The sequence below is a fragment of the Lactuca virosa genome, chromosome 1 (genome assembly GCF_052849685.1).
Source record: "Lactuca virosa cultivar CGN04683 chromosome 1, Lactuca_virosa_CGN04683_v6, whole genome shotgun sequence".
NCBI lineage: Eukaryota > Viridiplantae > Streptophyta > Magnoliopsida > Asterales > Asteraceae > Lactuca > Lactuca virosa.
This window is the reverse complement of record NC_136426.1, coordinates 263,592,489-263,614,784: the sequence shown is the minus strand read 5'-3', so window position 1 is coordinate 263,614,784 and position 22,296 is coordinate 263,592,489. Positions and strand designations below refer to the sequence as shown.

The window sequence follows — 22,296 nt, the reverse complement described above, 5'->3', positions numbered from 1 at the left end:
GCTTGTATGTCTTAAAAGACGCAGAACCTCCTTTGTTTTCGTACGCGAGGCGTGGGACCCACGTGACCGATCGGCTCCGTTCCAAAAATACGAAGACCATGAACCATGAAACGGAGGCCACCCGAGCATAGAAATAGCAAGAAAGAAAAAAAAAACAAAAAAAAAACCGCACGTAAAATCTAAAAAAACGCAAACGGACAACGAAAAAGGGGGGTGCAACACGAGGACTTCCCAGGGGGTCACCCATCCTAGTACTACTCTCGCCCAAGCACGCTTAACTGCGGAGTTCTGATGGGATCCGGTGCATTAGTGCTGGTATGATCGCACCCGAAATACTATCCATGCTTATTGCTTGTATGTCTTAAAAGACGCAGAACCTCCTTTGTTTTCGTACGCGAGGCGTGGGACCCACGTGACCGATCGGCTCCGTTCCAAAAATACGAAGACCATGAACCATGAAACGGAGGCCACCCGAGCATAGAAATAGCAAGAAAAAAAAACAAAAAAAAACCGCACGTAAAATCTAAAAAAACGCAAACGGACAACGAAAAAGGGGGGTGCAACACGAGGACTTCCCATGGGGTCACCCATCCTAGTACTACTCCCGCCCAAGCACGCTTAACTGCGGAGTTCTGATGGGATCCGGTGCATTAGTGCTGGTATGATCGAACCCGAAATACTGTCCATGCTTATTGTTTGTATGTCTTAAAAGACACAGAACCTCCTTTGTTTTCGTACGCGAGGCGTGGGACCCACGTGACCGATCGGCTCCGTTCCAAAAATACGAAGACCATGAACCATGAAACGGAGGCCACCCGAGCATAGAAATAGCAAGAAAAAAAAACAAAAAAAAACCGCACGTAAAATCTAAAAAAACGCAAACGGACAACGAAAAAGGGAGGGTGCAACACGAGGACTTCCCAGGGGGTCACCCATCCTAGTACTACTCTCGCCCAAGCACGCTTAACTGCGGAGTTCTGATGGGATCCGGTGCATTAGTGCTGGTATGATCGCACCCGAAATACTATCCATGCTTATTGCTTTTATGTCTTAAAAGACGCAGAACCTCCTTTGTTTTCGTACGCGAGGCGTGGAACCCACGTGACCGATCGGCTCCGTTCCAAAAATACGAAAACCATCAACCATGAAGCGGAGGCCACCCGAGCATAGAAATAGCAAGAAAGAAAAAAAAACAAAAAAAACCGCACGTAAAATCTAAAAAAACGCAAACGGACAACGAAAAAGGGGGGTGCAACACGAGGACTTCCCAGGGGTCACCCATCCTAGTACTACTCTCGCCCAAGCACGCTTAACTGCGGAGTTCTGATGGGATCCGGTGCATTAGTGCTGGTATGATCGCACCCGAAATACTATCCATGCTTATTGCTTGTATGTCTTAAAAGACGCAGAACCTCCTTTGTTTTCGTACGCGAGGCGTGGGACCCACGTGACCGATCGGCTCCGTTCCAAAAATACGAAGACCATGAACCATGAAACGGAGGCCACCCGAGCATAGAAATAGCAAGAAAGAAAAAAAAAACAAAAAAAAAACCGCACGTAAAATCTAAAAAAACGCAAACGGACAACGAAAAAGGGGGGTGCAACACGAGGACTTCCCAGGGGGTCACCCATCCTAGTACTACTCTCGCCCAAGCACGCTTAACTGCGGAGTTCTGATGGGATCCGGTGCATTAGTGCTGGTATGATCGCACCCGAAATACTATCCATGCTTATTGCTTGTATGTCTTAAAAGACGCAGAACCTCCTTTGTTTTCGTACGCGAGGCGTGGGACCCACGTGACCGATCGGCTCCGTTCCAAAAATACGAAGACCATGAACCATGAAACGGAGGCCACCCGAGCATAGAAATAGCAAGAAAAAAAAACAAAAAAAAACCGCACGTAAAATCTAAAAAAACGCAAACGGACAACGAAAAAGGGGGGTGCAACACGAGGACTTCCCATGGGGTCACCCATCCTAGTACTACTCCCGCCCAAGCACGCTTAACTGCGGAGTTCTGATGGGATCCGGTGCATTAGTGCTGGTATGATCGAACCCGAAATACTGTCCATGCTTATTGTTTGTATGTCTTAAAAGACACAGAACCTCCTTTGTTTTCGTACGCGAGGCGTGGGACCCACGTGACCGATCGGCTCCGTTCCAAAAATACGAAGACCATGAACCATGAAACGGAGGCCACCCGAGCATAGAAATAGCAAGAAAAAAAAACAAAAAAAAACCGCACGTAAAATCTAAAAAAACGCAAACGGACAACGAAAAAGGGAGGGTGCAACACGAGGACTTCCCAGGGGGTCACCCATCCTAGTACTACTCTCGCCCAAGCACGCTTAACTGCGGAGTTCTGATGGGATCCGGTGCATTAGTGCTGGTATGATCGCACCCGAAATACTATCCATGCTTATTGCTTTTATGTCTTAAAAGACGCAGAACCTCCTTTGTTTTCGTATGCGAGGCGTGGAACCCACGTGACCGATCGACTCCGTTGCAAAAATACGAAAACCATGAACCATGAAGCGGAGGCCACCCGAGCATAGAAATAGCAAGAAAGAAAAAAAAAACAAAAAAAACCGCACGTAAAATCTAAAAAAACGCAAACGGACAACGAAAAAGGGGGGTGCAACACGAGGACTTCCCAGGGGGTCACCCATCCTAGTACTACTCTCGCCCAAGCACGATTAACTGCGGAGTTCTGATGGGATCCGGTGCATTAGTGCTGGTATGATCGCACCCGAAATACTATCCATGCTTATTGCTTGTATGTCTTAAAAGACGCAGAACCTCCTTTGTTTTCGTACGCGAGGCGTGGGACCCACGTGACCGATCGGCTCCGTTCCAAAAATACGAAGACCATGAACCATGAAACGGAGGCCACCCAAGCATAGAAATAGCAAGAAAGAAAAAAAAACAAAAAAAAAACCGCACGTAAAATCTAAAAAAACGCAAACGGACAACGAAAAAGGGGGGTGCAACACGAGGACTTCCCAGGGGGTCACCCATCCTAGTACTACTCTCGCCCAAGCACGCTTAACTGCGGAGTTCTGATGGGATCCGGTGCATTAGTGCTGGTATGATCGCACCCGAAATACTATCCATGCTTATTGCTTGTATGTCTTAAAAGACGCAGAACCTCCTTTGTTTTCGTACGCGAGGCGTGGGACCCACGTGACCGATCGGCTCCGTTCCAAAAATACGAAGACCATGAACCATGAAACGGAGGCCACCCGAGCATAGAAATAGCAAGAAAGAAAAAAAAAACAAAAAAAAATGCACGTAAAATCTAAAAAAACGCAAACGGACAACGAAAAAGGGGGATGCAACACGAGGACTTCCCAGGGGGTCACCCATCCTAGTACTACTCTCGCCCAAGCACGCTTAACTGCGGAGTTCTGATTGGATCCGGTGCATTAGTGCTGGTATGATCGCACCCAAAATACTATCCATGCTTATTGCTTGTATGTCTTAAAAGACGCAGAACCTCCTTTGTTTTCGTACGCGAGGCGTGGGACCCACGTGACCGATCAGCTCCGTTCCAAAAATACGAAGACCATCAACCATGAAGCGGAGGCCACCGGAGCATAGAAATAGCAAGAAAGAAAAAAAAACAAAAAAAAACCGCACGTAAAATCTAAAAAAACGCAAACGGACAACGAAAAAGGGGGGTGCAACACGAGGACTTCCCATGGGGTCACCCATCCTAGTACTACTCCCGCCCAAGCACGCTTAACTGCGGAGTTCTGATGGGATCCGGTGCATTAGTGCTGGTATGATCGCACCCGAAATACTATCCATGCTTATTGCTTGTATGTCTTAAAAGACGCAGAACCTCCTTTGTTTTCGTACGCGAGGCGTGGGACCCACGTGACCGATCGGCTCCGTTCCAAAAATACGAAGACCATGAACCATGAAACGGAGGCCACCCGAGCATAGAAATAGCAAGAAAGAAAAAAAAACAAAAAAAAAACCGCACGTAAAATCTAAAAAAACGCAAACGGACAACGAAAAAGGGGGGTGCAACACGAGGACTTCCCAGGGGGTCACCCATCCTAGTACTACTCTCGCCCAAGCACGCTTAACTGCGGAGTTCTGATGGGATCCAGTGCATTAGTGCTGGTATGATCGCACCCGAAATACTATCCATGCTTATTGCTTGTATGTCTTAAAAGACGCAGAACCTCCTTTGTTTTCGTACGCGAGGCGTGGGACCCACGTGACCGATCGGCTCCGTTCCAAAAATACGAAGACCATGAACCATGAAACGGAGGCCACCCGAGCATAGAAATAGCAAGAAAGAAAAAAAAAACAAAAAAAAACCGCACGTAAAATCTAAAAAAACGCAAACGGACAACGAAAAAGGGGGTGCAACACGAGGACTTCCCAGGGGGTCACCCATCCTAGTACTACTCTCGCCCAAGCACGCTTAACTGCGGAGTTCTGATGGGATCCGGTGCATTAGTGCTGGTATGATCGCACCCAAAATACTATCAATGCTTATTGCTTGTATGTCTTAAAAGACGCAGAAACTCCTTTGTTTTCGTACGCGAGGCGTGGGACCCACGTGACCGATCAGCTCCGTTCCAAAAATACGAAGACCATCAACCATGAAGCGGAGGCCACCGGAGCATAGAAATAGCAAGAAAGAAAAAAAAACAAAAAAAAACCGCACGTAAAATCTAAAAAAACGCAAACGGACAACGAAAAAGGGGGGTGCAACACGAGGACTTCCCATGGGGTCACCCATCCTAGTACTACTCCCGCCCAAGCACGCTTAACTGCGGAGTTCTGATGGGATCCGGTGCATTAGTGCTGGTATGATCGCACCCGAAATACTGTCCATGCTTATTGCTTGTATGTCTTAAAAGACACAGAACCTCCTTTGTTTTCGTACGCGAGGCGTGGGACCCACATGACCGATCGGCTCCGTTCCAAAAATACGAAGACCATGAACCATGAAACGGAGGCCACCCGAGCATAGAAATAGCAAGAAAGAAAAAAAAACAAAAAAAAACCGCACGTAAAATTTAAAAAAACGCAAACGGACAACGAAAAAGGGGGGGTGCAACACGAGGACTTCCCATGGGGTCACCCATCCTAGTACTACTCTCGCCCAAGCACGCTTAACTACGGAGTTCTGATGGGATCCGGTGCATTAGTGCTGGTATGATCGCACCCGAAATACTGTCCATGCTTATTGCTTGTATGTCTTAAAAGACACAGAACCTTCTTTGTTTTCGTACGCGAGGCGTGGGACCCACGTGACCGATCGGCTCCGTTCCAAAAATACGAAGACCATGAACCATGAAACGGAGGCCACCCGAGCATAGAAATAGCAAGAAAAAAAAACAAAAAAAAACCGCACGTAAAATCTAAAAAAACGCAAACGGACAACGAAAAAGGGGGGGGGGGGTGCAACACGAGGACTTCCCAGGGGGTCACCCACCCTAGTACTACTCTCGCCCAAGCACGCTTAACTGCGGAGTTCTGATGGGATCCGGTGCATTAGTGCTGGTATGATCGCACCCAAAATACTATCCATGCTTATTGCTTTTATGTCTTAAAAGACGCAGAACCTCCTTTGTTTTCGTACGCGAGGCGTGGAACCCACGTGACAGATCGGCTCCGTTCCAAAAATACGAAAACCATCAACCATGAAGCGGAGGCCACCCGAGCATAGAAATAGCAAGAAAGAAAAAAAAAACAAAAAAAAACCGCACGTAAAATCTAAAAAAACGCAAACGGACAACGAAAAAGGGGGGTGCAACACGAGGACTTCCCAGGGGGTAACCCATCCTAGTACTACTCTCGCCCAAGCACGCTTAACTGCGGTGTTCTGATGGGATCCGGTGCATTAGTGCTGGTATGATCGCACCCGAAATACTATCCATGCTTATTGCTTGTATGTCTTAAAAGACGCAGAACCTCCTTTGTTTTCGTATGCGAGGCGTGGGACCCACGTGACCGATCGGCTCCGTTCCAAAAATACGAAGACCATGAACCATGAAACGGAGGCCACCCGAGCATAGAAATAGCAAGAAAAAAAAACAAAAAAAAACCGCACGTAAAATCTAAAAAAACGCAAACGGACAACGAAAAAGGGGGGTGCAACACGAGGACTTCCCAGGGGGTCACCCATCCTAGTACTACTCTCGCCCAAGCACGCTTAACTGCGGTGTTCTGATGGGATCCGGTGCATTAGTGCTGGTATGATCGCACCCGAAATACTATCCATGCTTATTGCTTGTATGTCTTAAAAGACGCAGAACCTCCTTTGTTTTCGTATGCGAGGCGTGGGACCCACGTGACCGATCGGCTCCGTTCCAAAAATACGAAGACCATGAACCATGAAACGGAGGCCACCCGAGCATAGAAATAGCAAGAAAGAAAAAAAAAACAAAAAAAAACCGCACGTAAAATCTAAAAAAACGCAAACGGACAACGAAAAAGGGGGATGCAACACGAGGACTTCCCAGGGGGTCACCCATCCTAGTACTACTCTCGCCCAAGCACGCTTAACTGCGGAGTTCTGATGGGATCCGGTGCATTAGTGCTGGTATGATCGCACGCAAAATACTATCCATGCTTATTGCTTGTATGTCTTAAAAGACGCAGAAACTCCTTTGTTTTCGTACGCGAGGCGTGGGACCCACGTGACCGATCAGCTCCGTTCCAAAAATACGAAGACCATCAACCATGAAGCGGAGGCCACCGGAGCATAGAAATAGCAAGAAAGAAAAAAAAACAAAAAAAACCGCACGTAAAATCTAAAAAAACGCAAACGGACAACGAAAAAGGGGGGTGCAACACGAGGACTTCCCATGGGGTCACCCATCCTAGTACTACTCCCGCCCAAGCACGCTTAACTGCGGAGTTCTGATGGGATCCGGTGCATTAGTGCTGTTATGATCGCACCCGAAATACTGTCCATGCTTATTGCTTGTATGTCTTAAAAGACGCAGAACCTCCTTTGTTTTCGTACGCGAGGCGTGGAACCCACGTGACCGATCGGCTCCGTTCCAAAAATACGAAAACCATCAACCATGAAGCGGAGGCCACCCGAGCATAGAAATAGCAAGAAAGAAAAAAAAACAAAAAAAAAACCGCACGTAAAATCTAAAAAAACGCAAACGGACAACGAAAAAGGGGGGTGCAACACGAGGACTTCCCAGGGGGTCACCCATCCTAGTACTACTCTCGCCCAAGCACGCTTAACTGCGGAGTTCTGATGGGATCCGGTGCATTAGTGCTGGTATGATCGCACCCGAAATACTATCCATGCTTATTGCTTGTATGTCTTAAAAGACGCAGAACCTCCTTTGTTTTCGTACGCGAGGCGTGGGACCCACGTGACCGATCGGCTCCGTTCCAAAAATACGAAGACCATGAACCATGAAACGGAGGCCACCCGAGCATAGAAATAGCAAGAAAAAAAAACAAAAAAAAACCGCACGTAAAATCTAAAAAAACGCAAACGGACAACGAAAAAGGGGGGTGCAACACGAGGACTTCCCAGGGGGTCACCCATCCTAGTACTACTCTCGCCCAAGCACGCTTAACTGCGGTGTTCTGATGGGATCCGGTGCATTAGTGCTGGTATGATCGCACCCGAAATACTATCCATGCTTATTGCTTGTATGTCTTAAAAGACGCAGAACCTCCTTTGTTTTCGTATGCGAGGCGTGGGACCCACGTGACCGATCGGCTCCGTTCCAAAAATACGAAGACCATGAACCATGAAACGGAGGCCACCCGAGCATAGAAATAGCAAGAAAGAAAAAAAAAACAAAAAAAAAAATCGCACGTAAAATCTAAAAAAACGCAAACGGACAACGAAAAAGGGGGGTGCAACACGAGGACTTCCCAGGGGGTCACCCATCCTAGTACTACTCTCGCCCAAGCACGCTTAACTGCGGAGTTCTGATGGGATCCGGTGCATTAGTGCTGGTATGATCGCACCCGAAATACTATCCATGCTTATTGCTTGTATGTCTTAAAAGACGCAGAACCTCCTTTGTTTTCGTACGCGAGGCGTGGGACCCACGTGACCGATCGGCTCCGTTCCAAAAATACGAAGACCATGAACCATGAAACGGAGGCCACCCGAGCATAGAAATAGCAAGAAAGAAAAAAAAAACAAAAAAAAACCGCACGTAAAATCTAAAAAAACGCAAACGGACAACGAAAAAGGGGGATGCAACACGAGGACTTCCCAGGGGGTCACCCATCCTAGTACTACTCTCGCCCAAGCACGCTTAACTGCGGAGTTCTGATGGGATCCGGTGCATTAGTGCTGGTATGATCGCACCCAAAATACTATCCATGCTTATTGCTTGTATGTCTTAAAAGACGCAGAAACTCCTTTGTTTTCGTACGCGAGGCGTGGGACCCACGTGACCGATCAGCTCCGTTCCAAAAATACGAAGACCATCAACCATGAAGCGGAGGCCACCGGAGCATAGAAATAGCAAGAAAGAAAAAAAAACAAAAAAAAACCGCACGTAAAATCTAAAAAAACGCAAACGGACAACGAAAAAGGGGGGTGCAACACGAGGACTTCCCATGGGGTCACCCATCCTAGTACTACTCCCGCCCAAGCACGCTTAACTGCGGAGTTCTGATGGGATCCGGTGCATTAGTGCTGTTATGATCGCACCCGAAATACTGTCCATGCTTATTGCTTGTATGTCTTAAAAGACGCAGAACCTCCTTTGTTTTCGTACGCGAGGCGTGGAACCCACGTGACCGATCGGCTCCGTTCCAAAAATACGAAAACCATCAACCATGAAGCGGAGGCCACCCGAGCATAGAAATAGCAAGAAAGAAAAAAAAACAAAAAAAAAACCGCACGTAAAATCTAAAAAAACGCAAACGGACAACGAAAAAGGGGGGTGCAACACGAGGACTTCCCAGGGGGTCACCCATCCTAGTACTACTCTCGCCCAAGCACGCTTAACTGCGGAGTTCTGATGGGATCCGGTGCATTAGTGCTGGTATGATCGCACCCGAAATACTATCCATGCTTATTGCTTGTATGTCTTAAAAGACGCAGAACCTCCTTTGTTTTCGTACGCGAGGCGTGGGACCCACGTGACCGATCGGCTCCGTTCCAAAAATACGAAGACCATGAACCATGAAACGGAGGCCACCCGAGCATAGAAATAGCAAGAAAAAAAAACAAAAAAAAACCGCACGTAAAATCTAAAAAAACGCAAACGGACAACGAAAAAGGGGGGTGCAACACGAGGACTTCCCATGGGGTCACCTATCCTAGTACTACTCCCGCCCAAGCACGCTTAACTGCGGAGTTCTGATGGGATCCGGTGCATTAGTGCTGGTATGATCGAACCCGAAATACTGTCCATGCTTATTGTTTGTATGTCTTAAAAGACACAGAACCTCCTTTGTTTTCGTACGCGAGGCGTGGGACCCACGTGACCGATCGGCTCCGTTCCAAAAATACGAAGACCATGAACCATGAAACGGAGGCCACCCGAGCATAGAAATAGCAAGAAAAAAAAACAAAAAAAAACCGCACGTAAAATCTAAAAAAACGCAAACGGACAACGAAAAAGGGAGGGTGCAACACGAGGACTTCCCAGGGGGTCACCCATCCTAGTACTACTCTCGCCCAAGCACGCTTAACTGCGGAGTTCTGATGGGATCCGGTGCATTAGTGCTGGTATGATCGCACCCGAAATACTATCCATGCTTATTGCTTTTATGTCTTAAAAGACGCAGAACCTCCTTTGTTTTCGTACGCGAGGCGTGGAACCCACGTGACCGATCGGCTCCGTTGCAAAAATACGAAAACCATGAACCATGAAGCGGAGGCCACCCGAGCATAGAAATAGCAAGAAAGAAAAAAAAAACAAAAAAAACCGCACGTAAAATCTAAAAAAACGCAAACGGACAACGAAAAAGGGGGGTGCAACACGAGGACTTCCCAGGGGGTCACCCATCCTAGTACTACTCTCGCCCAAGCACGCTTAACTGCGGAGTTCTGATGGGATCCGGTGCATTAGTGCTGGTATGATCGCACCCGAAATACTATCCATGCTTATTGCTTGTATGTCTTAAAAGACGCAGAACCTCCTTTGTTTTCGTACGCGAGGCGTGGGACCCACGTGACCGATCGGCTCCGTTCCAAAAATACGAAGACCATGAACCATGAAACGGAGGCCACCCAAGCATAGAAATAGCAAGAAAGAAAAAAAAAACAAAAAAAAAACCGCACGTAAAATCTAAAAAAACGCAAACGGACAACGAAAAAGGGGGGTGCAACACGAGGACTTCCCAGGGGGTCACTCATCCTAGTACTACTCTCGCCCAAGCACGCTTAACTGCGGAGTTCTGATGGGATCCGGTGCATTAGTGCTGGTATGATCGCACCCGAAATACTATCCATGCTTATTGCTTGTATGTCTTAAAAGACGCAGAACCTCCTTTGTTTTCGTACGCGAGGCGTGGGACCCACGTGACCGATCGGCTCCGTTCCAAAAATACGAAGACCATGAACCATGAAACGGAGGCCACCCGAGCATAGAAATAGCAAGAAAGAAAAAAAAAACAAAAAAAAATGCACGTAAAATCTAAAAAAACGCAAACGGACAACGAAAAAGGGGGATGCAACACGAGGACTTCCCAGGGGGTCACCCATCCTAGTACTACTCTCGCCCAAGCACGCTTAACTGCGGAGTTCTGATGGGATCCGGTGCATTAGTGCTGGTATGATCGCACCCAAAATACTATCCATGCTTATTGCTTGTATGTCTTAAAAGACGCAGAACCTCCTTTGTTTTCGTACGCGAGGCGTGGGACCCACGTGACCGATCAGCTCCGTTCCAAAAATACGAAGACCATCAACCATGAAGCGGAGGCCACCGGAGCATAGAAATAGCAAGAAAGAAAAAAAAACAAAAAAAAACCGCACGTAAAATCTAAAAAAACGCAAACGGACAACGAAAAAGGGGGGTGCAACACGAGGACTTCCCAGGGGGTCACCCATCCTAGTACTACTCTCGCCCAAGCACGCTTAACTGCGGAGTTCTGATGGGATCCAGTGCATTAGTGCTGGTATGATCGCACCCGAAATACTATCCATGCTTATTGCTTGTATGTCTTAAAAGACGCAGAACCTCCTTTGTTTTCGTACGCGAGGCGTGGGACCCACGTGACCGATCGGCTCCGTTCCAAAAATACGAAGACCATGAACCATGAAACGGAGGCCACCCGAGCATAGAAATAGCAAGAAAGAAAAAAAAAACAAAAAAAAACCGCACGTAAAATCTAAAAAAACGCAAACGGACAACGAAAAAGGGGTGCAACACGAGGACTTCCCAGGGGGTCACCCATCCTAGTACTACTCTCGCCCAAGCACGCTTAACTGCGGAGTTCTGATGGGATCCGGTGCATTAGTGCTGGTATGATCGCACCCAAAATACTATCCATGCTTATTGCTTGTATGTCTTAAAAGACGCAGAAACTCCTTTGTTTTCGTACGCGAGGCGTGGGACCCACGTGACCGATCAGCTCCGTTCCAAAAATACGAAGACCATCAACCATGAAGCGGAGGCCACCGGAGCATAGAAATAGCAAGAAAGAAAAAAAACAAAAAAAAACCGCACGTAAAATCTAAAAAAACGCAAACGGACAACGAAAAAGGGGGGTGCAACACGAGGACTTCCCATGGGGTCACCCATCCTAGTACTACTCCCGCCCAAGCACGCTTAACTGCGGAGTTCTGATGGGATCCGGTGCATTAGTGCTGGTATGATCGCACCCGAAATACTGTCCATGCTTATTGCTTGTATGTCTTAAAAGACACAGAACCTCCTTTGTTTTCGTACGCGAGGCGTGGGACCCACGTGACCGATCGGCTCCGTTCCAAAAATACGAAGACCATGAACCATGAAACGGAGGCCACCCGAGCATAGAAATAGCAAGAAAAAAAAAGAAAAAAAAACCGCACGTAAAATCTAAAAAAACGCAAACGGACAACGAAAAAGGGGGGGTGCAACACGAGGACTTCCCAGGGGGTCACCCATCCTAGTACTACTCTCGCCCAAGCACGCTTAACTACGGAGTTCTGATGGGATCCGGTGCATTAGTGCTGGTATGATCGCACCCGAAATACTATCCATGCTTATTGCTTTTATGTCTTAAAAGACGCATAACCTCCTTTGTTTTCGTACGCGAGGCGTGGAACCCACGTGACCGATCGGCTCCGTTCCAAAAATACGAAGACCATGAACCATGAAACGGAGGCCACCCGAGCATAGAAATAGCAAGAAAAAAAAAACAAAAAAAAACCGCACGTAAAATCTAAAAAAACGCAAACGGACAACGAAAAAGAGGGGGTGCAACACGAGGACTTCCCAGGGGGTCACCCATCCTAGTACTACTCTCGCCCAAGCACGCTTAACTGCGAAGTTCTGATGGGATCCGGTGCATTAGTGCTGGTATGATCGCACCCGAAATACTATCCATGCTTATTGCTTTTATGTCTTAAAAGACGCATAACCTCCTTTGTTTTCGTACGCGAGGCGTGGAACCCACGTGACCGATCGGCTCCGTTCCAAAAATACAAAAACCATCAACCATGAAGCGGAGGCGACCCGAGCATAGAAGTAGCAAGAAAAGAAAAAAAAAACAAAAAAAAACCGCACGTAAAATCTAAAAAAACGCAAACGGACAACGAAAAAGTGGGGTGCAACACGAGGACTTCCCAAGGGGTCACCCATCCTAATACTACTCTCGCCCAAGCACGCTTAACTGCGGAGTTCTGATGGGATCCGGTGCATTAGTGCTGGTATGATCGCACCCGAAATACTGTCCATGCTTATTGCTTGTATGTCTTAAAAGACACAGAACCTCCTTTGTTTTCGTACGCGAGGCGTGGGACCCACGTGACCGATCGGCTCCGTTCCAAAAATACGAAGACCATGAACCATGAAACGGAGGCCACCCGAGCATAGAAATAGCAAGAAAAAAAAACAAAAAAAAACCGCACGTAAAATCTAAAAAAACGCAAACGGACAACGAAAAAGAGGGGGTGCAACACGAGGACTTCCCAGGGGGTCACCCATCCTAGTACTACTCTCGCCCAAGCATGCTTAACTGCGGAGTTCTGATGGGATCCGGTGCATTAGTGCTGGTATGATCGCACCCGAAATACTATCCATGCTTATTGCTTTTATGACTTAAAAGACGCAGAACCTCCTTTGTTTTCGTACGCGAGGCGTGGAACCCACGTGACCGATCGGCTCCGTTCCAAAAATACGAAAACCATCAACCATGAAGCGGAGGCCACCCGAGCATAGAAATAGCAAGAAAGAAAAAAAAACAAAAAAAACCGCACGTAAAATCTAAAAAAACGCAAACGGACAACGAAAAAGGGGGGTGCAACACGAGGACTTCCCAGGGGTCACCCATCCTAGTACTACTCTCGCCCAAGCACGCTTAACTGCGGAGTTCTGATGGGATCCGGTGCATTAGTGCTGGTATGATCGCACCCGAAATATTATCCATGCTTATTGCTTGTATGTCTTAAAAGACGCAGAACCTCCTTTGTTTTCGTACGCGAGGCGTGGGACCCACGTGACCGATCGGCTCCGTTCCAAAAATACGAAGACCATGAACCATGAAACGGAGGCCACCCGAGCATAGAAATAGCAAGAAAGAAAAAAAAAACAAAAAAAAAACCGCACGTAAAATCTAAAAAAACGCAAACGGACAACGAAAAAGGGGGGTGCAACACGAGGACTTCCCAGGGGGTCACCCATCCTAGTACTACTCTCGCCCAAGCACGCTTAACTGCGGAGTTCTGATGGGATCCGGTGCATTAGTGCTGCTATGATCGCACCCGAAATACTATCCATGCTTATTGCTTGTATGTCTTAAAAGACGCAGAACCTCCTTTGTTTTCGTACGCGAGGCGTGGGACCCACGTGACCGATCGGCTCCGTTCCAAAAATACGAAGACCATGAAGCATGAAACGGAGGCCACCCGAGCATAGAAATAGCAAGAAAAAAAAACAAAAAAAAACCGCACGTAAAATCTAAAAAAACGCAAACGGACAACGAAAAAGGGGGGTGCAACACGAGGACTTCCCATGGGGTCACCCATCCTAGTACTACTCCCGCCCAAGCACGCTTAACTGCGGAGTTCTGATGGGATCCGGTGCATTAGTGCTGGTATGATCGAACCCGAAATACTGTCCATGCTTATTGTTTGTATGTCTTAAAAGACACAGAACCTCCTTTGTTTTCGTACGCGAGGCGTGGGACCCACGTGACCGATCGGCTCCGTTCCAAAAATACGAAGACCATGAACCATGAAACGGAGGCCACCCGAGCATAGAAATAGCAAGAAAAAAAAACAAAAAAAAACCGCACGTAAAATCTAAAAAAACGCAAACGGACAACGAAAAAGGGGGGGTGCAACACGAGGACTTCCCAGGGGGTCACCCATCCTAGTACTACTCTCGCCCAAGCACGCTTAACTGCGGAGTTCTGATGGGATCCGGTGCATTAGTGCTGGTATGATCGCACCCGAAATACTATCCATGCTTATTGCTTTTATGTCTTAAAAGACGCAGAACCTCCTTTGTTTTCGTACGCGAGGCGTGGAACCCACGTGACCGATCGGCTCCGTTCCAAAAATACGAAAACCATCAACCATGAAGCGGAGGCCACCCGAGCATAGAAATAGCAAGAAAGAAAAAAAAACAAAAAAAACCGCACGTAAAATCTAAAAAAACGCAAACGGACAACGAAAAAGGGGGGTGCAACACGAGGACTTCCCAGGGGTCACCCATCCTAGTACTACTCTCGCCCAAGCACGCTTAACTGCGGAGTTCTGATGGGATCCGGTGCATTAGTGCTGGTATGATCGCACCCGAAATACTATCCATGCTTATTGCTTGTATGTCTTAAAAGACGCAGAACCTCCTTTGTTTTCGTACGCGAGGCGTGGGACCCACGTGACCGATCGGCTCCGTTCCAAAAATACGAAGACCATGAACCATGAAACGGAGGCCACCCGAGCATAGAAATAGCAAGAAAGAAAAAAAAAACAAAAAAAAAACCGCACGTAAAATCTAAAAAAACGCAAACGGACAACGAAAAAGGGGGGTGCAACACGAGGACTTCCCAGGGGGTCACCCATCCTAGTACTACTCTCGCCCAAGCACGCTTAACTGCGGAGTTCTGATGGGATCCGGTGCATTAGTGCTGGTATGATCGCACCCGAAATACTATCCATGCTTATTGCTTGTATGTCTTAAAAGACGCAGAACCTCCTTTGTTTTCGTACGCGAGGCGTGGGACCCACGTGACCGATCGGCTCCGTTCCAAAAATACGAAGACCATGAACCATGAAACGGAGGCCACCCGAGCATAGAAATAGCAAGAAAAAAAAACAAAAAAAATCCGCACGTAAAATCTAAAAAAACGCAAACGGACAACGAAAAAGGGGGGTGCAACACGAGGACTTCCCATGGGGTCACCCATCCTAGTACTACTCCCGCCCAAGCACGCTTAACTGCGGAGTTCTGATGGGATCCGGTGCATTAGTGCTGGTATGATCGAACCCGAAATACTGTCCATGCTTATTGTTTGTATGTCTTAAAAGACACAGAACCTCCTTTGTTTTCGTACGCGAGGCGTGGGACCCACGTGACCGATCGGCTCCGTTCCAAAAATACGAAGACCATGAACCATGAAACGGAGGCCACCCGAGCATAGAAATAGCAAGAAAAAAAAACAAAAAAAAACCGCACGTAAAATCTAAAAAAACGCAAACGGACAACGAAAAAGGGAGGGTGCAACACGAGGACTTCCCAGGGGGTCACCCATCCTAGTACTACTCTCGCCCAAGCACGCTTAACTGCGGAGTTCTGATGGGATCCGGTGCATTAGTGCTGGTATGATCGCACCCGAAATACTATCCATGCTTATTGCTTTTATGTCTTAAAAGACGCAGAACCTCCTTTGTTTTCGTATGCGAGGCGTGGAACCCACGTGACCGATCGGCTCCGTTGCAAAAATACGAAAACCATGAACCATGAAGCGGAGGCCACCCGAGCATAGAAATAGCAAGAAAGAAAAAAAAAAACAAAAAAAACCGCACGTAAAATCTAAAAAAACGCAAACGGACAACGAAAAAGGGGGTGCAACACGAGGACTTCCCAGGGGGTCACCCATCCTAGTACTACTCTCGCCCAAGCACGCTTAACTGCGGAGTTCTGATGGGATCCGGTGCATTAGTGCTGGTATGATCGCACCCGAAATACTATCCATGCTTATTGCTTGTATGTCTTAAAAGACGCAGAACCTCCTTTGTTTTCGTACGCGAGGCGTGGGACCCACGTGACCGATCGGCTCCGTTCCAAAAATACGAAGACCATGAACCATGAAACGGAGGCCACCCAAGCATAGAAATAGCAAGAAAGAAAAAAAAAACAAAAAAAAAACCGCACGTAAAATCTAAAAAAACGCAAACGGACAACGAAAAAGGGGGGTGCAACACGAGGACTTCCCAGGGGGTCACCCATCCTAGTACTACTCTCGCCCAAGCACGCTTAACTGCGGAGTTCTGATGGGATCCGGTGCATTAGTGCTGGTATGATCGCACCCGAAATACTATCCATGCTTATTGCTTGTATGTCTTAAAAGACGCAGAACCTCCTTTGTTTTCGTACGCGAGGCGTGGGACCCACGTGACCGATCGGCTCCGTTCCAAAAATACGAAGACCATGAACCATGAAACGGAGGCCACCCGAGCATAGAAATAGCAAGAAAGAAAAAAAAAACAAAAAAAAATGCACGTAAAATCTAAAAAAACGCAAACGGACAACGAAAAAGGGGGATGCAACACGAGGACTTCCCAGGGGGTCACCCATCCTAGTACTACTCTCGCCCAAGCACGCTTAACTGCGGAGTTCTGATTGGATCCGGTGCATTAGTGTTGGTATGATCGCACCCAAAATACTATCCATGCTTATTGCTTGTATGTCTTAAAAGACGCAGAACCTCCTTTGTTTTCGTACGCGAGGCGTGGGACCCACGTGACCGATCAGCTCCGTTCCAAAAATACGAAGACCATCAACCATGAAGCGGAGGCCACCAGAGCATAGAAATAGCAAGAAAGAAAAAAAAACAAAAAAAAACCGCACGTAAAATCTAAAAAAACGCAAACGGACAACGAAAAAGGGGGGTGCAACACGAGGACTTCCCATGGGGTCACCCATCCTAGTACTACTCCCGCCCAAGCACGCTTAACTGCGGAGTTCTGATGGGATCCGGTGCATTAGTGTTGGTATGATCGCACCCGAAATACTATCCATGCTTATTGCTTGTATGTCTTAAAAGACGCAGAACCTCCTTTGTTTTCGTACGCGAGGCGTGGGACCCACGTGACCGATCGGCTCCGTTCCAAAAATACGAAGACCATGAACCATGAAACGGAGGCCACCCGAGCATAGAAATAGCAAGAAAGAAAAAAAAAACAAAAAAAAAACCGCACGTAAAATCTAAAAAAACGCAAACGGACAACGAAAAAGGGGGGTGCAACACGAGGACTTCCCAGGGGGTCACCCATCCTAGTACTACTCTCGCCCAAGCACGCTTAACTGCGGAGTTCTGATGGGATCCAGTGCATTAGTGCTGGTATGATCGCACCCGAAATACTATCCATGCTTATTGCTTGTATGTCTTAAAAGACGCAGAACCTCCTTTGTTTTCGTACGCGAGGCGTGGGACCCACGTGACCGATCGGCTCCGTTCCAAAAATACGAAGACCATGAACCATGAAACGGAGGCCACCCGAGCATAGAAATAGCAAGAAAGAAAAAAAAAACAAAAAAAAACCGCACGTAAAATCTAAAAAAACGCAAACGGACAACGAAAAAGGGGGTGCAACACGAGGACTTCCCAAGGGGTCACCCATCCTAGTACTACTCTCGCCCAAGCACGCTTAACTGCGGAGTTCTGATGGGATCCGGTGCATTAGTGCTGGTATGATCGCACCCAAAATACTATCCATGCTTATTGCTTGTATGTCTTAAAAGACGCAGAAACTCCTTTGTTTTCGTACGCGAGGCGTGGGACCCACGTGACCGATCAGCCCCGTCCCAAAAATACGAAGACCATCAACCATGAAGCGGAGGCCACCGGAGCATAGAAATAGCAAGAAAGAAAAAAAAACAAAAAAAATTCGCACGTAAAATCTAAAAAAACGCAAACGGACAACGAAAAAGGGGGGTGCAACACGAGGACTTCCCATGGGGTCACCCATCCTAGTACTACTCCCGCCCAAGCACGCTTAACTGCGGAGTTCTGATGGGATCCGGTGCATTAGTGCTGGTATGATCGCACCCGAAATACTGTCCATGCTTATTGCTTGTATGTCTTAAAAGACACAGAACCTCCTTTGTTTTCGTACGCGAGGCGTGGGACCCACATGACCGATCGGCTCCGTTCCAAAAATACGAAGACCATGAACCATGAAACGGAGGCCACCCGAGCATAGAAATAGCAAGAAAGAAAAAAAAAACAAAAAAAAAACCGCACGTAAAATCTAAAAAAACGCAAACGGACAACGAAAAAGGGAGGGTGCAACACGAGGACTTCCCAGGGGGTCACCCATCCTAGTACTACTCTCGCCCAAGCACGCTTAACTGCGGAGTTCTGATGGGATCCGGTGCATTAGTGCTGGTATGATCGCACCCGAAATACTGTCCATGCTTATTGTTTGTATGTCTTAAAAGACACAGAACCTCCTTTGTTTTCGTACGCGAGGCGTGGGACCCACGTGACCGATCGGCTCCGTTCCAAAAATACGAAGACCATGAACCATGAAACGGAGGCCACCCGAGCATAGAAATAGCAAGAAAAAAAAACAAAAAAAAACCGCACGTAAAATCTAAAAAAACGCAAACGGACAACGAAAAAGGGAGGGTGCAACACGAGGACTTCCCAGGGGGTCACCCATCCTAGTACTACTCTCGCCCAAGCACGCTTAACTGCGGAGTTCTGATGGGATCCGGTGCATTAGTGCTGGTATGATCGCACCCGAAATACTATCCATGCTTATTGCTTTTATGTCTTAAAAGACGCAGAACCTCCTTTGTTTTCGTACGCGAGGCGTGGAACCCACGTGACCGATCGGCTCCGTTGCAAAAATACGAAAACCATGAACCATGAAGCGGAGGCCACCCGAGCATAGAAATAGCAAGAAAGAAAAAAAAAACAAAAAAAACCGCACGTAAAATCTAAAAAAACGCAAACGGACAACGAAAAAGGGGGGTGCAACACGAGGACTTCCCAGGGGGTCACCCATCCTAGTACTACTCTCGCCCAAGCACGCTTAACTGCGGAGTTCTGATGGGATCCGGTGCATTAGTGCTGGTATGATCGCACCCGAAATACTATCCATGCTTATTGCTTGTATGTCTTAAAAGACGCAGAACCTCCTTTGTTTTCGTACGCGAGGCGTGGGACCCACGTGACCGATCGGCTCCGTTCCAAAAATACGAAGACCATGAACCATGAAACGGAGGCCACCCAAGCATAGAAATAGCAAGAAAGAAAAAAAAAACAAAAAAAAAACCGCACGTAAAATCTAAAAAAACGCAAACGGACAACGAAAAAGGGGGGTGCAACACGAGGACTTCCCAGGGGGTCACTCATCCTAGTACTACTCTCGCCCAAGCACGCTTAACTGCGGAGTTCTGATGGGATCCGGTGCATTAGTGCTGGTATGATCGCACCCGAAATACTATCCATGCTTATTGCTTGTATGTCTTAAAAGACGCAGAACCTCCTTTGTTTTCGTACGCGAGGCGTGGGACCCACGTGACCGATCGGCTCCGTTCCAAAAATACGAAGACCATGAACCATGAAACGGAGGCCACCCGAGCATAGAAATAGCAAGAAAGAAAAAAAAAACAAAAAAAAATGCACGTAAAATCTAAAAAAACGCAAACGGACAACGAAAAAGGGGGATGCAACACGAGGACTTCCCAGGGGGTCACCCATCCTAGTACTACTCTCGCCCAAGCACGCTTAACTGCGGAGTTCTGATGGGATCCGGTGCATTAGTGCTGGTATGATCGCACCCAAAATACTATCCATGCTTATTGCTTGTATGTCTTAAAAGACGCAGAACCTCCTTTGTTTTCGTACGCGAGGCGTGGGACCCACGTGACCGATCAGCTCCGTTCCAAAAATACGAAGACCATCAACCATGAAGCGGAGGCCACCGGAGCATAGAAATAGCAAGAAAGAAAAAAAAACAAAAAAAAACCGCACGTAAAATCTAAAAAAACGCAAACGGACAACGAAAAAGGGGGGTGCAACACGAGGACTTCCCAGGGGGTCACCCATCCTAGTACTACTCTCGCCCAAGCACGCTTAACTGCGGAGTTCTGATGGGATCCAGTGCATTAGTGCTGGTATGATCGCACCCGAAATACTATCCATGCTTATTGCTTGTATGTCTTAAAAGACGCAGAACCTCCTTTGTTTTCGTACGCGAGGCGTGGGACCCACGTGACCGATCGGCTCCGTTCCAAAAATACGAAGACCATGAACCATGAAACGGAGGCCACCCGAGCATAGAAATAGCAAGAAAGAAAAAAAAAACAAAAAAAAACCGCACGTAAAATCTAAAAAAACGCAAACGGACAACGAAAAAGGGGTGCAACACGAGGACTTCCCAGGGGGTCACCCATCCTAGTACTACTCTCGCCCAAGCACGCTTAACTGCGGAGTTCTGATGGGATCCGGTGCATTAGTGCTGGTATGATCGCACCCAAAATACTATCCATGCTTATTGCTTGTATGTCTTAAAAGACGCAGAAACTCCTTTGTTTTCGTACGCGAGGCGTGGGACCCACGTGACCGATCAGCTCCGTTCCAAAAATACGAAGACCATCAACCATGAAGCGGAGGCCACCGGAGCATAGAAATAGCAAGAAAGAAAAAAAACAAAAAAAAACCGCACGTAAAATCTAAAAAAACGCAAACGGACAACGAAAAAGGGGGGTGCAACACGAGGACTTCCCATGGGGTCACCCATCCTAGTACTACTCCCGCCCAAGCACGCTTAACTGCGGAGTTCTGATGGGATCCGGTGCATTAGTGCTGGTATGATCGCACCCGAAATACTGTCCATGCTTATTGCTTGTATGTCTTAAAAGACACAGAACCTCCTTTGTTTTCGTACGCGAGGCGTGGGACCCACGTGACCGATCGGCTCCGTTCCAAAAATACGAAGACCATGAACCATGAAACGGAGGCCACCCGAGCATAGAAATAGCAAGAAAAAAAAACAAAAAAAAACCGCACGTAAAATCTAAAAAAACGCAAACGGACAACGAAAAAGGGGGGGTGCAACACGAGGACTTCCCAGGGGGTCACCCATCCTAGTACTACTCTCGCCCAAGCACGCTTAACTACGGAGTTCTGATGGGATCCGGTGCATTAGTGCTGGTATGATCGCACCCGAAATACTATCCATGCTTATTGCTTTTATGTCTTAAAAGACGCATAACCTCCTTTGTTTTCGTACGCGAGGCGTGGAACCCACGTGACCGATCGGCTCCGTTCCAAAAATACGAAGACCATGAACCATGAAACGGAGGCCACCCGAGCATAGAAATAGCAAGAAAAAAAAAACAAAAAAAAACCGCACGTAAAATCTAAAAAAACGCAAACGGACAACGAAAAAGAGGGGGTGCAACACGAGGACTTCCCAGGGGGTCACCCATCCTAGTACTACTCTCGCCCAAGCACGCTTAACTGCGAAGTTCTGATGGGATCCGGTGCATTAGTGCTGGTATGATCGCACCCGAAATACTATCCATGCTTATTGCTTTTATGTCTTAAAAGACGCATAACCTCCTTTGTTTTCGTACGCGAGGCGTGGAACCCACGTGACCGATCGGCTCCGTTCCAAAAATACAAAAACCATCAACCATGAAGCGGAGGCGACCCGAGCATAGAAGTAGCAAGAAAAGAAAAAAAAAACAAAAAAAAACCGCACGTAAAATCTAAAAAAACGCAAACGGACAACGAAAAAGTGGGGTGCAACACGAGGACTTCCCAAGGGGTCACCCATCCTAATACTACTCTCGCCCAAGCACGCTTAACTGCGGAGTTCTGATGGGATCCGGTGCATTAGTGCTGGTATGATCGCACCCGAAATACTGTCCATGCTTATTGCTTGTATGTCTTAAAAGACACAGAACCTCCTTTGTTTTCGTACGCGAGGCGTGGGAC

At 47.5% G+C, this 22,296-nt stretch overlaps 64 non-coding genes across 64 annotated transcripts; all 64 read right to left on the bottom strand.

Annotated features, from left to right (window-relative positions):
- Positions 1 to 210: 210 nt before the first annotated feature.
- Positions 211 to 329, bottom strand: LOC145151589 (5S ribosomal RNA). The gene has a single exon (XR_013732154.1). It is a non-coding gene; the product is annotated as a 5S ribosomal RNA (ribosomal RNA).
- Positions 330 to 554: 225 nt separating this feature from the next.
- LOC145146091 (5S ribosomal RNA) lies at positions 555 to 673 on the bottom strand. The gene has a single exon (XR_013727042.1). It is a non-coding gene; the product is annotated as a 5S ribosomal RNA (ribosomal RNA).
- Positions 674 to 899: 226 nt separating this feature from the next.
- LOC145152626 (5S ribosomal RNA) lies at positions 900 to 1,018 on the bottom strand. Its single transcript, XR_013733156.1, has one exon. It is a non-coding gene; the product is annotated as a 5S ribosomal RNA (ribosomal RNA).
- Positions 1,019 to 1,246: 228 nt separating this feature from the next.
- On the bottom strand, positions 1,247 to 1,364 carry LOC145143378 (5S ribosomal RNA). The gene has a single exon (XR_013724423.1). It is a non-coding gene; the product is annotated as a 5S ribosomal RNA (ribosomal RNA).
- Positions 1,365 to 1,595: 231 nt separating this feature from the next.
- On the bottom strand, positions 1,596 to 1,714 carry LOC145151576 (5S ribosomal RNA). Its single transcript, XR_013732142.1, has one exon. It is a non-coding gene; the product is annotated as a 5S ribosomal RNA (ribosomal RNA).
- Positions 1,715 to 1,939: 225 nt separating this feature from the next.
- On the bottom strand, positions 1,940 to 2,058 carry LOC145146089 (5S ribosomal RNA). Its single transcript, XR_013727040.1, has one exon. It is a non-coding gene; the product is annotated as a 5S ribosomal RNA (ribosomal RNA).
- Positions 2,059 to 2,284: 226 nt separating this feature from the next.
- Positions 2,285 to 2,403, bottom strand: LOC145152625 (5S ribosomal RNA). The gene has a single exon (XR_013733155.1). It is a non-coding gene; the product is annotated as a 5S ribosomal RNA (ribosomal RNA).
- A 229-nt stretch (positions 2,404 to 2,632) lies between these two features.
- On the bottom strand, positions 2,633 to 2,751 carry LOC145155648 (5S ribosomal RNA). Its single transcript, XR_013736077.1, has one exon. It is a non-coding gene; the product is annotated as a 5S ribosomal RNA (ribosomal RNA).
- Positions 2,752 to 2,981: 230 nt separating this feature from the next.
- Positions 2,982 to 3,100, bottom strand: LOC145151565 (5S ribosomal RNA). Its single transcript, XR_013732131.1, has one exon. It is a non-coding gene; the product is annotated as a 5S ribosomal RNA (ribosomal RNA).
- Positions 3,101 to 3,329: 229 nt separating this feature from the next.
- Positions 3,330 to 3,448, bottom strand: LOC145145224 (5S ribosomal RNA). Its single transcript, XR_013726209.1, has one exon. It is a non-coding gene; the product is annotated as a 5S ribosomal RNA (ribosomal RNA).
- Positions 3,449 to 3,677: 229 nt separating this feature from the next.
- Positions 3,678 to 3,796, bottom strand: LOC145153751 (5S ribosomal RNA). Its single transcript, XR_013734242.1, has one exon. It is a non-coding gene; the product is annotated as a 5S ribosomal RNA (ribosomal RNA).
- Positions 3,797 to 4,026: 230 nt separating this feature from the next.
- On the bottom strand, positions 4,027 to 4,145 carry LOC145154577 (5S ribosomal RNA). Its single transcript, XR_013735046.1, has one exon. It is a non-coding gene; the product is annotated as a 5S ribosomal RNA (ribosomal RNA).
- Positions 4,146 to 4,374: 229 nt separating this feature from the next.
- Positions 4,375 to 4,493, bottom strand: LOC145151553 (5S ribosomal RNA). Its single transcript, XR_013732121.1, has one exon. It is a non-coding gene; the product is annotated as a 5S ribosomal RNA (ribosomal RNA).
- Positions 4,494 to 4,722: 229 nt separating this feature from the next.
- Positions 4,723 to 4,841, bottom strand: LOC145153750 (5S ribosomal RNA). Its single transcript, XR_013734241.1, has one exon. It is a non-coding gene; the product is annotated as a 5S ribosomal RNA (ribosomal RNA).
- A 230-nt stretch (positions 4,842 to 5,071) lies between these two features.
- Positions 5,072 to 5,190, bottom strand: LOC145153551 (5S ribosomal RNA). Its single transcript, XR_013734052.1, has one exon. It is a non-coding gene; the product is annotated as a 5S ribosomal RNA (ribosomal RNA).
- Positions 5,191 to 5,421: 231 nt separating this feature from the next.
- LOC145152678 (5S ribosomal RNA) lies at positions 5,422 to 5,540 on the bottom strand. The gene has a single exon (XR_013733205.1). It is a non-coding gene; the product is annotated as a 5S ribosomal RNA (ribosomal RNA).
- A 230-nt stretch (positions 5,541 to 5,770) lies between these two features.
- On the bottom strand, positions 5,771 to 5,889 carry LOC145146502 (5S ribosomal RNA). Its single transcript, XR_013727445.1, has one exon. It is a non-coding gene; the product is annotated as a 5S ribosomal RNA (ribosomal RNA).
- Positions 5,890 to 6,114: 225 nt separating this feature from the next.
- On the bottom strand, positions 6,115 to 6,233 carry LOC145144461 (5S ribosomal RNA). Its single transcript, XR_013725470.1, has one exon. It is a non-coding gene; the product is annotated as a 5S ribosomal RNA (ribosomal RNA).
- Positions 6,234 to 6,463: 230 nt separating this feature from the next.
- LOC145143528 (5S ribosomal RNA) lies at positions 6,464 to 6,582 on the bottom strand. The gene has a single exon (XR_013724560.1). It is a non-coding gene; the product is annotated as a 5S ribosomal RNA (ribosomal RNA).
- Positions 6,583 to 6,810: 228 nt separating this feature from the next.
- Positions 6,811 to 6,929, bottom strand: LOC145145554 (5S ribosomal RNA). The gene has a single exon (XR_013726520.1). It is a non-coding gene; the product is annotated as a 5S ribosomal RNA (ribosomal RNA).
- Positions 6,930 to 7,159: 230 nt separating this feature from the next.
- Positions 7,160 to 7,278, bottom strand: LOC145151542 (5S ribosomal RNA). The gene has a single exon (XR_013732110.1). It is a non-coding gene; the product is annotated as a 5S ribosomal RNA (ribosomal RNA).
- A 225-nt stretch (positions 7,279 to 7,503) lies between these two features.
- LOC145144460 (5S ribosomal RNA) lies at positions 7,504 to 7,622 on the bottom strand. Its single transcript, XR_013725469.1, has one exon. It is a non-coding gene; the product is annotated as a 5S ribosomal RNA (ribosomal RNA).
- Positions 7,623 to 7,854: 232 nt separating this feature from the next.
- Positions 7,855 to 7,973, bottom strand: LOC145151538 (5S ribosomal RNA). Its single transcript, XR_013732106.1, has one exon. It is a non-coding gene; the product is annotated as a 5S ribosomal RNA (ribosomal RNA).
- A 230-nt stretch (positions 7,974 to 8,203) lies between these two features.
- Positions 8,204 to 8,322, bottom strand: LOC145153943 (5S ribosomal RNA). Its single transcript, XR_013734433.1, has one exon. It is a non-coding gene; the product is annotated as a 5S ribosomal RNA (ribosomal RNA).
- Positions 8,323 to 8,551: 229 nt separating this feature from the next.
- Positions 8,552 to 8,670, bottom strand: LOC145145553 (5S ribosomal RNA). The gene has a single exon (XR_013726519.1). It is a non-coding gene; the product is annotated as a 5S ribosomal RNA (ribosomal RNA).
- A 230-nt stretch (positions 8,671 to 8,900) lies between these two features.
- Positions 8,901 to 9,019, bottom strand: LOC145151536 (5S ribosomal RNA). Its single transcript, XR_013732104.1, has one exon. It is a non-coding gene; the product is annotated as a 5S ribosomal RNA (ribosomal RNA).
- Positions 9,020 to 9,244: 225 nt separating this feature from the next.
- LOC145148700 (5S ribosomal RNA) lies at positions 9,245 to 9,363 on the bottom strand. The gene has a single exon (XR_013729573.1). It is a non-coding gene; the product is annotated as a 5S ribosomal RNA (ribosomal RNA).
- A 226-nt stretch (positions 9,364 to 9,589) lies between these two features.
- On the bottom strand, positions 9,590 to 9,708 carry LOC145152624 (5S ribosomal RNA). Its single transcript, XR_013733154.1, has one exon. It is a non-coding gene; the product is annotated as a 5S ribosomal RNA (ribosomal RNA).
- Positions 9,709 to 9,937: 229 nt separating this feature from the next.
- Positions 9,938 to 10,056, bottom strand: LOC145151535 (5S ribosomal RNA). Its single transcript, XR_013732103.1, has one exon. It is a non-coding gene; the product is annotated as a 5S ribosomal RNA (ribosomal RNA).
- Positions 10,057 to 10,287: 231 nt separating this feature from the next.
- On the bottom strand, positions 10,288 to 10,406 carry LOC145143612 (5S ribosomal RNA). Its single transcript, XR_013724642.1, has one exon. It is a non-coding gene; the product is annotated as a 5S ribosomal RNA (ribosomal RNA).
- Positions 10,407 to 10,635: 229 nt separating this feature from the next.
- LOC145153942 (5S ribosomal RNA) lies at positions 10,636 to 10,754 on the bottom strand. The gene has a single exon (XR_013734432.1). It is a non-coding gene; the product is annotated as a 5S ribosomal RNA (ribosomal RNA).
- A 229-nt stretch (positions 10,755 to 10,983) lies between these two features.
- LOC145154576 (5S ribosomal RNA) lies at positions 10,984 to 11,102 on the bottom strand. Its single transcript, XR_013735045.1, has one exon. It is a non-coding gene; the product is annotated as a 5S ribosomal RNA (ribosomal RNA).
- Positions 11,103 to 11,330: 228 nt separating this feature from the next.
- LOC145151534 (5S ribosomal RNA) lies at positions 11,331 to 11,449 on the bottom strand. Its single transcript, XR_013732102.1, has one exon. It is a non-coding gene; the product is annotated as a 5S ribosomal RNA (ribosomal RNA).
- Positions 11,450 to 11,677: 228 nt separating this feature from the next.
- Positions 11,678 to 11,796, bottom strand: LOC145153749 (5S ribosomal RNA). The gene has a single exon (XR_013734240.1). It is a non-coding gene; the product is annotated as a 5S ribosomal RNA (ribosomal RNA).
- A 226-nt stretch (positions 11,797 to 12,022) lies between these two features.
- On the bottom strand, positions 12,023 to 12,141 carry LOC145152456 (5S ribosomal RNA). The gene has a single exon (XR_013732978.1). It is a non-coding gene; the product is annotated as a 5S ribosomal RNA (ribosomal RNA).
- A 227-nt stretch (positions 12,142 to 12,368) lies between these two features.
- Positions 12,369 to 12,487, bottom strand: LOC145156063 (5S ribosomal RNA). Its single transcript, XR_013736488.1, has one exon. It is a non-coding gene; the product is annotated as a 5S ribosomal RNA (ribosomal RNA).
- Positions 12,488 to 12,718: 231 nt separating this feature from the next.
- On the bottom strand, positions 12,719 to 12,837 carry LOC145137621 (5S ribosomal RNA). Its single transcript, XR_013721147.1, has one exon. It is a non-coding gene; the product is annotated as a 5S ribosomal RNA (ribosomal RNA).
- A 226-nt stretch (positions 12,838 to 13,063) lies between these two features.
- On the bottom strand, positions 13,064 to 13,182 carry LOC145136140 (5S ribosomal RNA). The gene has a single exon (XR_013720255.1). It is a non-coding gene; the product is annotated as a 5S ribosomal RNA (ribosomal RNA).
- Positions 13,183 to 13,410: 228 nt separating this feature from the next.
- Positions 13,411 to 13,528, bottom strand: LOC145143367 (5S ribosomal RNA). The gene has a single exon (XR_013724412.1). It is a non-coding gene; the product is annotated as a 5S ribosomal RNA (ribosomal RNA).
- A 231-nt stretch (positions 13,529 to 13,759) lies between these two features.
- Positions 13,760 to 13,878, bottom strand: LOC145143846 (5S ribosomal RNA). Its single transcript, XR_013724878.1, has one exon. It is a non-coding gene; the product is annotated as a 5S ribosomal RNA (ribosomal RNA).
- A 225-nt stretch (positions 13,879 to 14,103) lies between these two features.
- LOC145146088 (5S ribosomal RNA) lies at positions 14,104 to 14,222 on the bottom strand. The gene has a single exon (XR_013727039.1). It is a non-coding gene; the product is annotated as a 5S ribosomal RNA (ribosomal RNA).
- A 226-nt stretch (positions 14,223 to 14,448) lies between these two features.
- Positions 14,449 to 14,567, bottom strand: LOC145151533 (5S ribosomal RNA). The gene has a single exon (XR_013732101.1). It is a non-coding gene; the product is annotated as a 5S ribosomal RNA (ribosomal RNA).
- A 228-nt stretch (positions 14,568 to 14,795) lies between these two features.
- Positions 14,796 to 14,913, bottom strand: LOC145143356 (5S ribosomal RNA). The gene has a single exon (XR_013724401.1). It is a non-coding gene; the product is annotated as a 5S ribosomal RNA (ribosomal RNA).
- Positions 14,914 to 15,144: 231 nt separating this feature from the next.
- Positions 15,145 to 15,263, bottom strand: LOC145151532 (5S ribosomal RNA). The gene has a single exon (XR_013732100.1). It is a non-coding gene; the product is annotated as a 5S ribosomal RNA (ribosomal RNA).
- Positions 15,264 to 15,488: 225 nt separating this feature from the next.
- LOC145146087 (5S ribosomal RNA) lies at positions 15,489 to 15,607 on the bottom strand. Its single transcript, XR_013727038.1, has one exon. It is a non-coding gene; the product is annotated as a 5S ribosomal RNA (ribosomal RNA).
- Positions 15,608 to 15,833: 226 nt separating this feature from the next.
- Positions 15,834 to 15,952, bottom strand: LOC145152623 (5S ribosomal RNA). Its single transcript, XR_013733153.1, has one exon. It is a non-coding gene; the product is annotated as a 5S ribosomal RNA (ribosomal RNA).
- Positions 15,953 to 16,181: 229 nt separating this feature from the next.
- Positions 16,182 to 16,300, bottom strand: LOC145151530 (5S ribosomal RNA). The gene has a single exon (XR_013732098.1). It is a non-coding gene; the product is annotated as a 5S ribosomal RNA (ribosomal RNA).
- Positions 16,301 to 16,531: 231 nt separating this feature from the next.
- Positions 16,532 to 16,650, bottom strand: LOC145151529 (5S ribosomal RNA). The gene has a single exon (XR_013732097.1). It is a non-coding gene; the product is annotated as a 5S ribosomal RNA (ribosomal RNA).
- Positions 16,651 to 16,879: 229 nt separating this feature from the next.
- LOC145148597 (5S ribosomal RNA) lies at positions 16,880 to 16,998 on the bottom strand. The gene has a single exon (XR_013729475.1). It is a non-coding gene; the product is annotated as a 5S ribosomal RNA (ribosomal RNA).
- A 229-nt stretch (positions 16,999 to 17,227) lies between these two features.
- LOC145144793 (5S ribosomal RNA) lies at positions 17,228 to 17,346 on the bottom strand. Its single transcript, XR_013725795.1, has one exon. It is a non-coding gene; the product is annotated as a 5S ribosomal RNA (ribosomal RNA).
- Positions 17,347 to 17,577: 231 nt separating this feature from the next.
- Positions 17,578 to 17,696, bottom strand: LOC145154575 (5S ribosomal RNA). Its single transcript, XR_013735044.1, has one exon. It is a non-coding gene; the product is annotated as a 5S ribosomal RNA (ribosomal RNA).
- Positions 17,697 to 17,925: 229 nt separating this feature from the next.
- On the bottom strand, positions 17,926 to 18,044 carry LOC145153464 (5S ribosomal RNA). The gene has a single exon (XR_013733971.1). It is a non-coding gene; the product is annotated as a 5S ribosomal RNA (ribosomal RNA).
- A 229-nt stretch (positions 18,045 to 18,273) lies between these two features.
- Positions 18,274 to 18,392, bottom strand: LOC145153748 (5S ribosomal RNA). The gene has a single exon (XR_013734239.1). It is a non-coding gene; the product is annotated as a 5S ribosomal RNA (ribosomal RNA).
- A 232-nt stretch (positions 18,393 to 18,624) lies between these two features.
- Positions 18,625 to 18,743, bottom strand: LOC145152622 (5S ribosomal RNA). The gene has a single exon (XR_013733152.1). It is a non-coding gene; the product is annotated as a 5S ribosomal RNA (ribosomal RNA).
- A 226-nt stretch (positions 18,744 to 18,969) lies between these two features.
- Positions 18,970 to 19,088, bottom strand: LOC145152621 (5S ribosomal RNA). The gene has a single exon (XR_013733151.1). It is a non-coding gene; the product is annotated as a 5S ribosomal RNA (ribosomal RNA).
- Positions 19,089 to 19,317: 229 nt separating this feature from the next.
- On the bottom strand, positions 19,318 to 19,436 carry LOC145151527 (5S ribosomal RNA). The gene has a single exon (XR_013732096.1). It is a non-coding gene; the product is annotated as a 5S ribosomal RNA (ribosomal RNA).
- A 231-nt stretch (positions 19,437 to 19,667) lies between these two features.
- Positions 19,668 to 19,786, bottom strand: LOC145143611 (5S ribosomal RNA). Its single transcript, XR_013724641.1, has one exon. It is a non-coding gene; the product is annotated as a 5S ribosomal RNA (ribosomal RNA).
- Positions 19,787 to 20,015: 229 nt separating this feature from the next.
- LOC145153941 (5S ribosomal RNA) lies at positions 20,016 to 20,134 on the bottom strand. The gene has a single exon (XR_013734431.1). It is a non-coding gene; the product is annotated as a 5S ribosomal RNA (ribosomal RNA).
- A 229-nt stretch (positions 20,135 to 20,363) lies between these two features.
- Positions 20,364 to 20,482, bottom strand: LOC145154574 (5S ribosomal RNA). Its single transcript, XR_013735043.1, has one exon. It is a non-coding gene; the product is annotated as a 5S ribosomal RNA (ribosomal RNA).
- Positions 20,483 to 20,710: 228 nt separating this feature from the next.
- LOC145151526 (5S ribosomal RNA) lies at positions 20,711 to 20,829 on the bottom strand. Its single transcript, XR_013732095.1, has one exon. It is a non-coding gene; the product is annotated as a 5S ribosomal RNA (ribosomal RNA).
- Positions 20,830 to 21,057: 228 nt separating this feature from the next.
- LOC145153747 (5S ribosomal RNA) lies at positions 21,058 to 21,176 on the bottom strand. The gene has a single exon (XR_013734238.1). It is a non-coding gene; the product is annotated as a 5S ribosomal RNA (ribosomal RNA).
- A 226-nt stretch (positions 21,177 to 21,402) lies between these two features.
- On the bottom strand, positions 21,403 to 21,521 carry LOC145152454 (5S ribosomal RNA). Its single transcript, XR_013732976.1, has one exon. It is a non-coding gene; the product is annotated as a 5S ribosomal RNA (ribosomal RNA).
- Positions 21,522 to 21,748: 227 nt separating this feature from the next.
- LOC145156062 (5S ribosomal RNA) lies at positions 21,749 to 21,867 on the bottom strand. The gene has a single exon (XR_013736487.1). It is a non-coding gene; the product is annotated as a 5S ribosomal RNA (ribosomal RNA).
- Positions 21,868 to 22,098: 231 nt separating this feature from the next.
- LOC145137614 (5S ribosomal RNA) lies at positions 22,099 to 22,217 on the bottom strand. The gene has a single exon (XR_013721145.1). It is a non-coding gene; the product is annotated as a 5S ribosomal RNA (ribosomal RNA).
- Between the last annotated feature and the right edge of the window lie 79 nt (positions 22,218 to 22,296).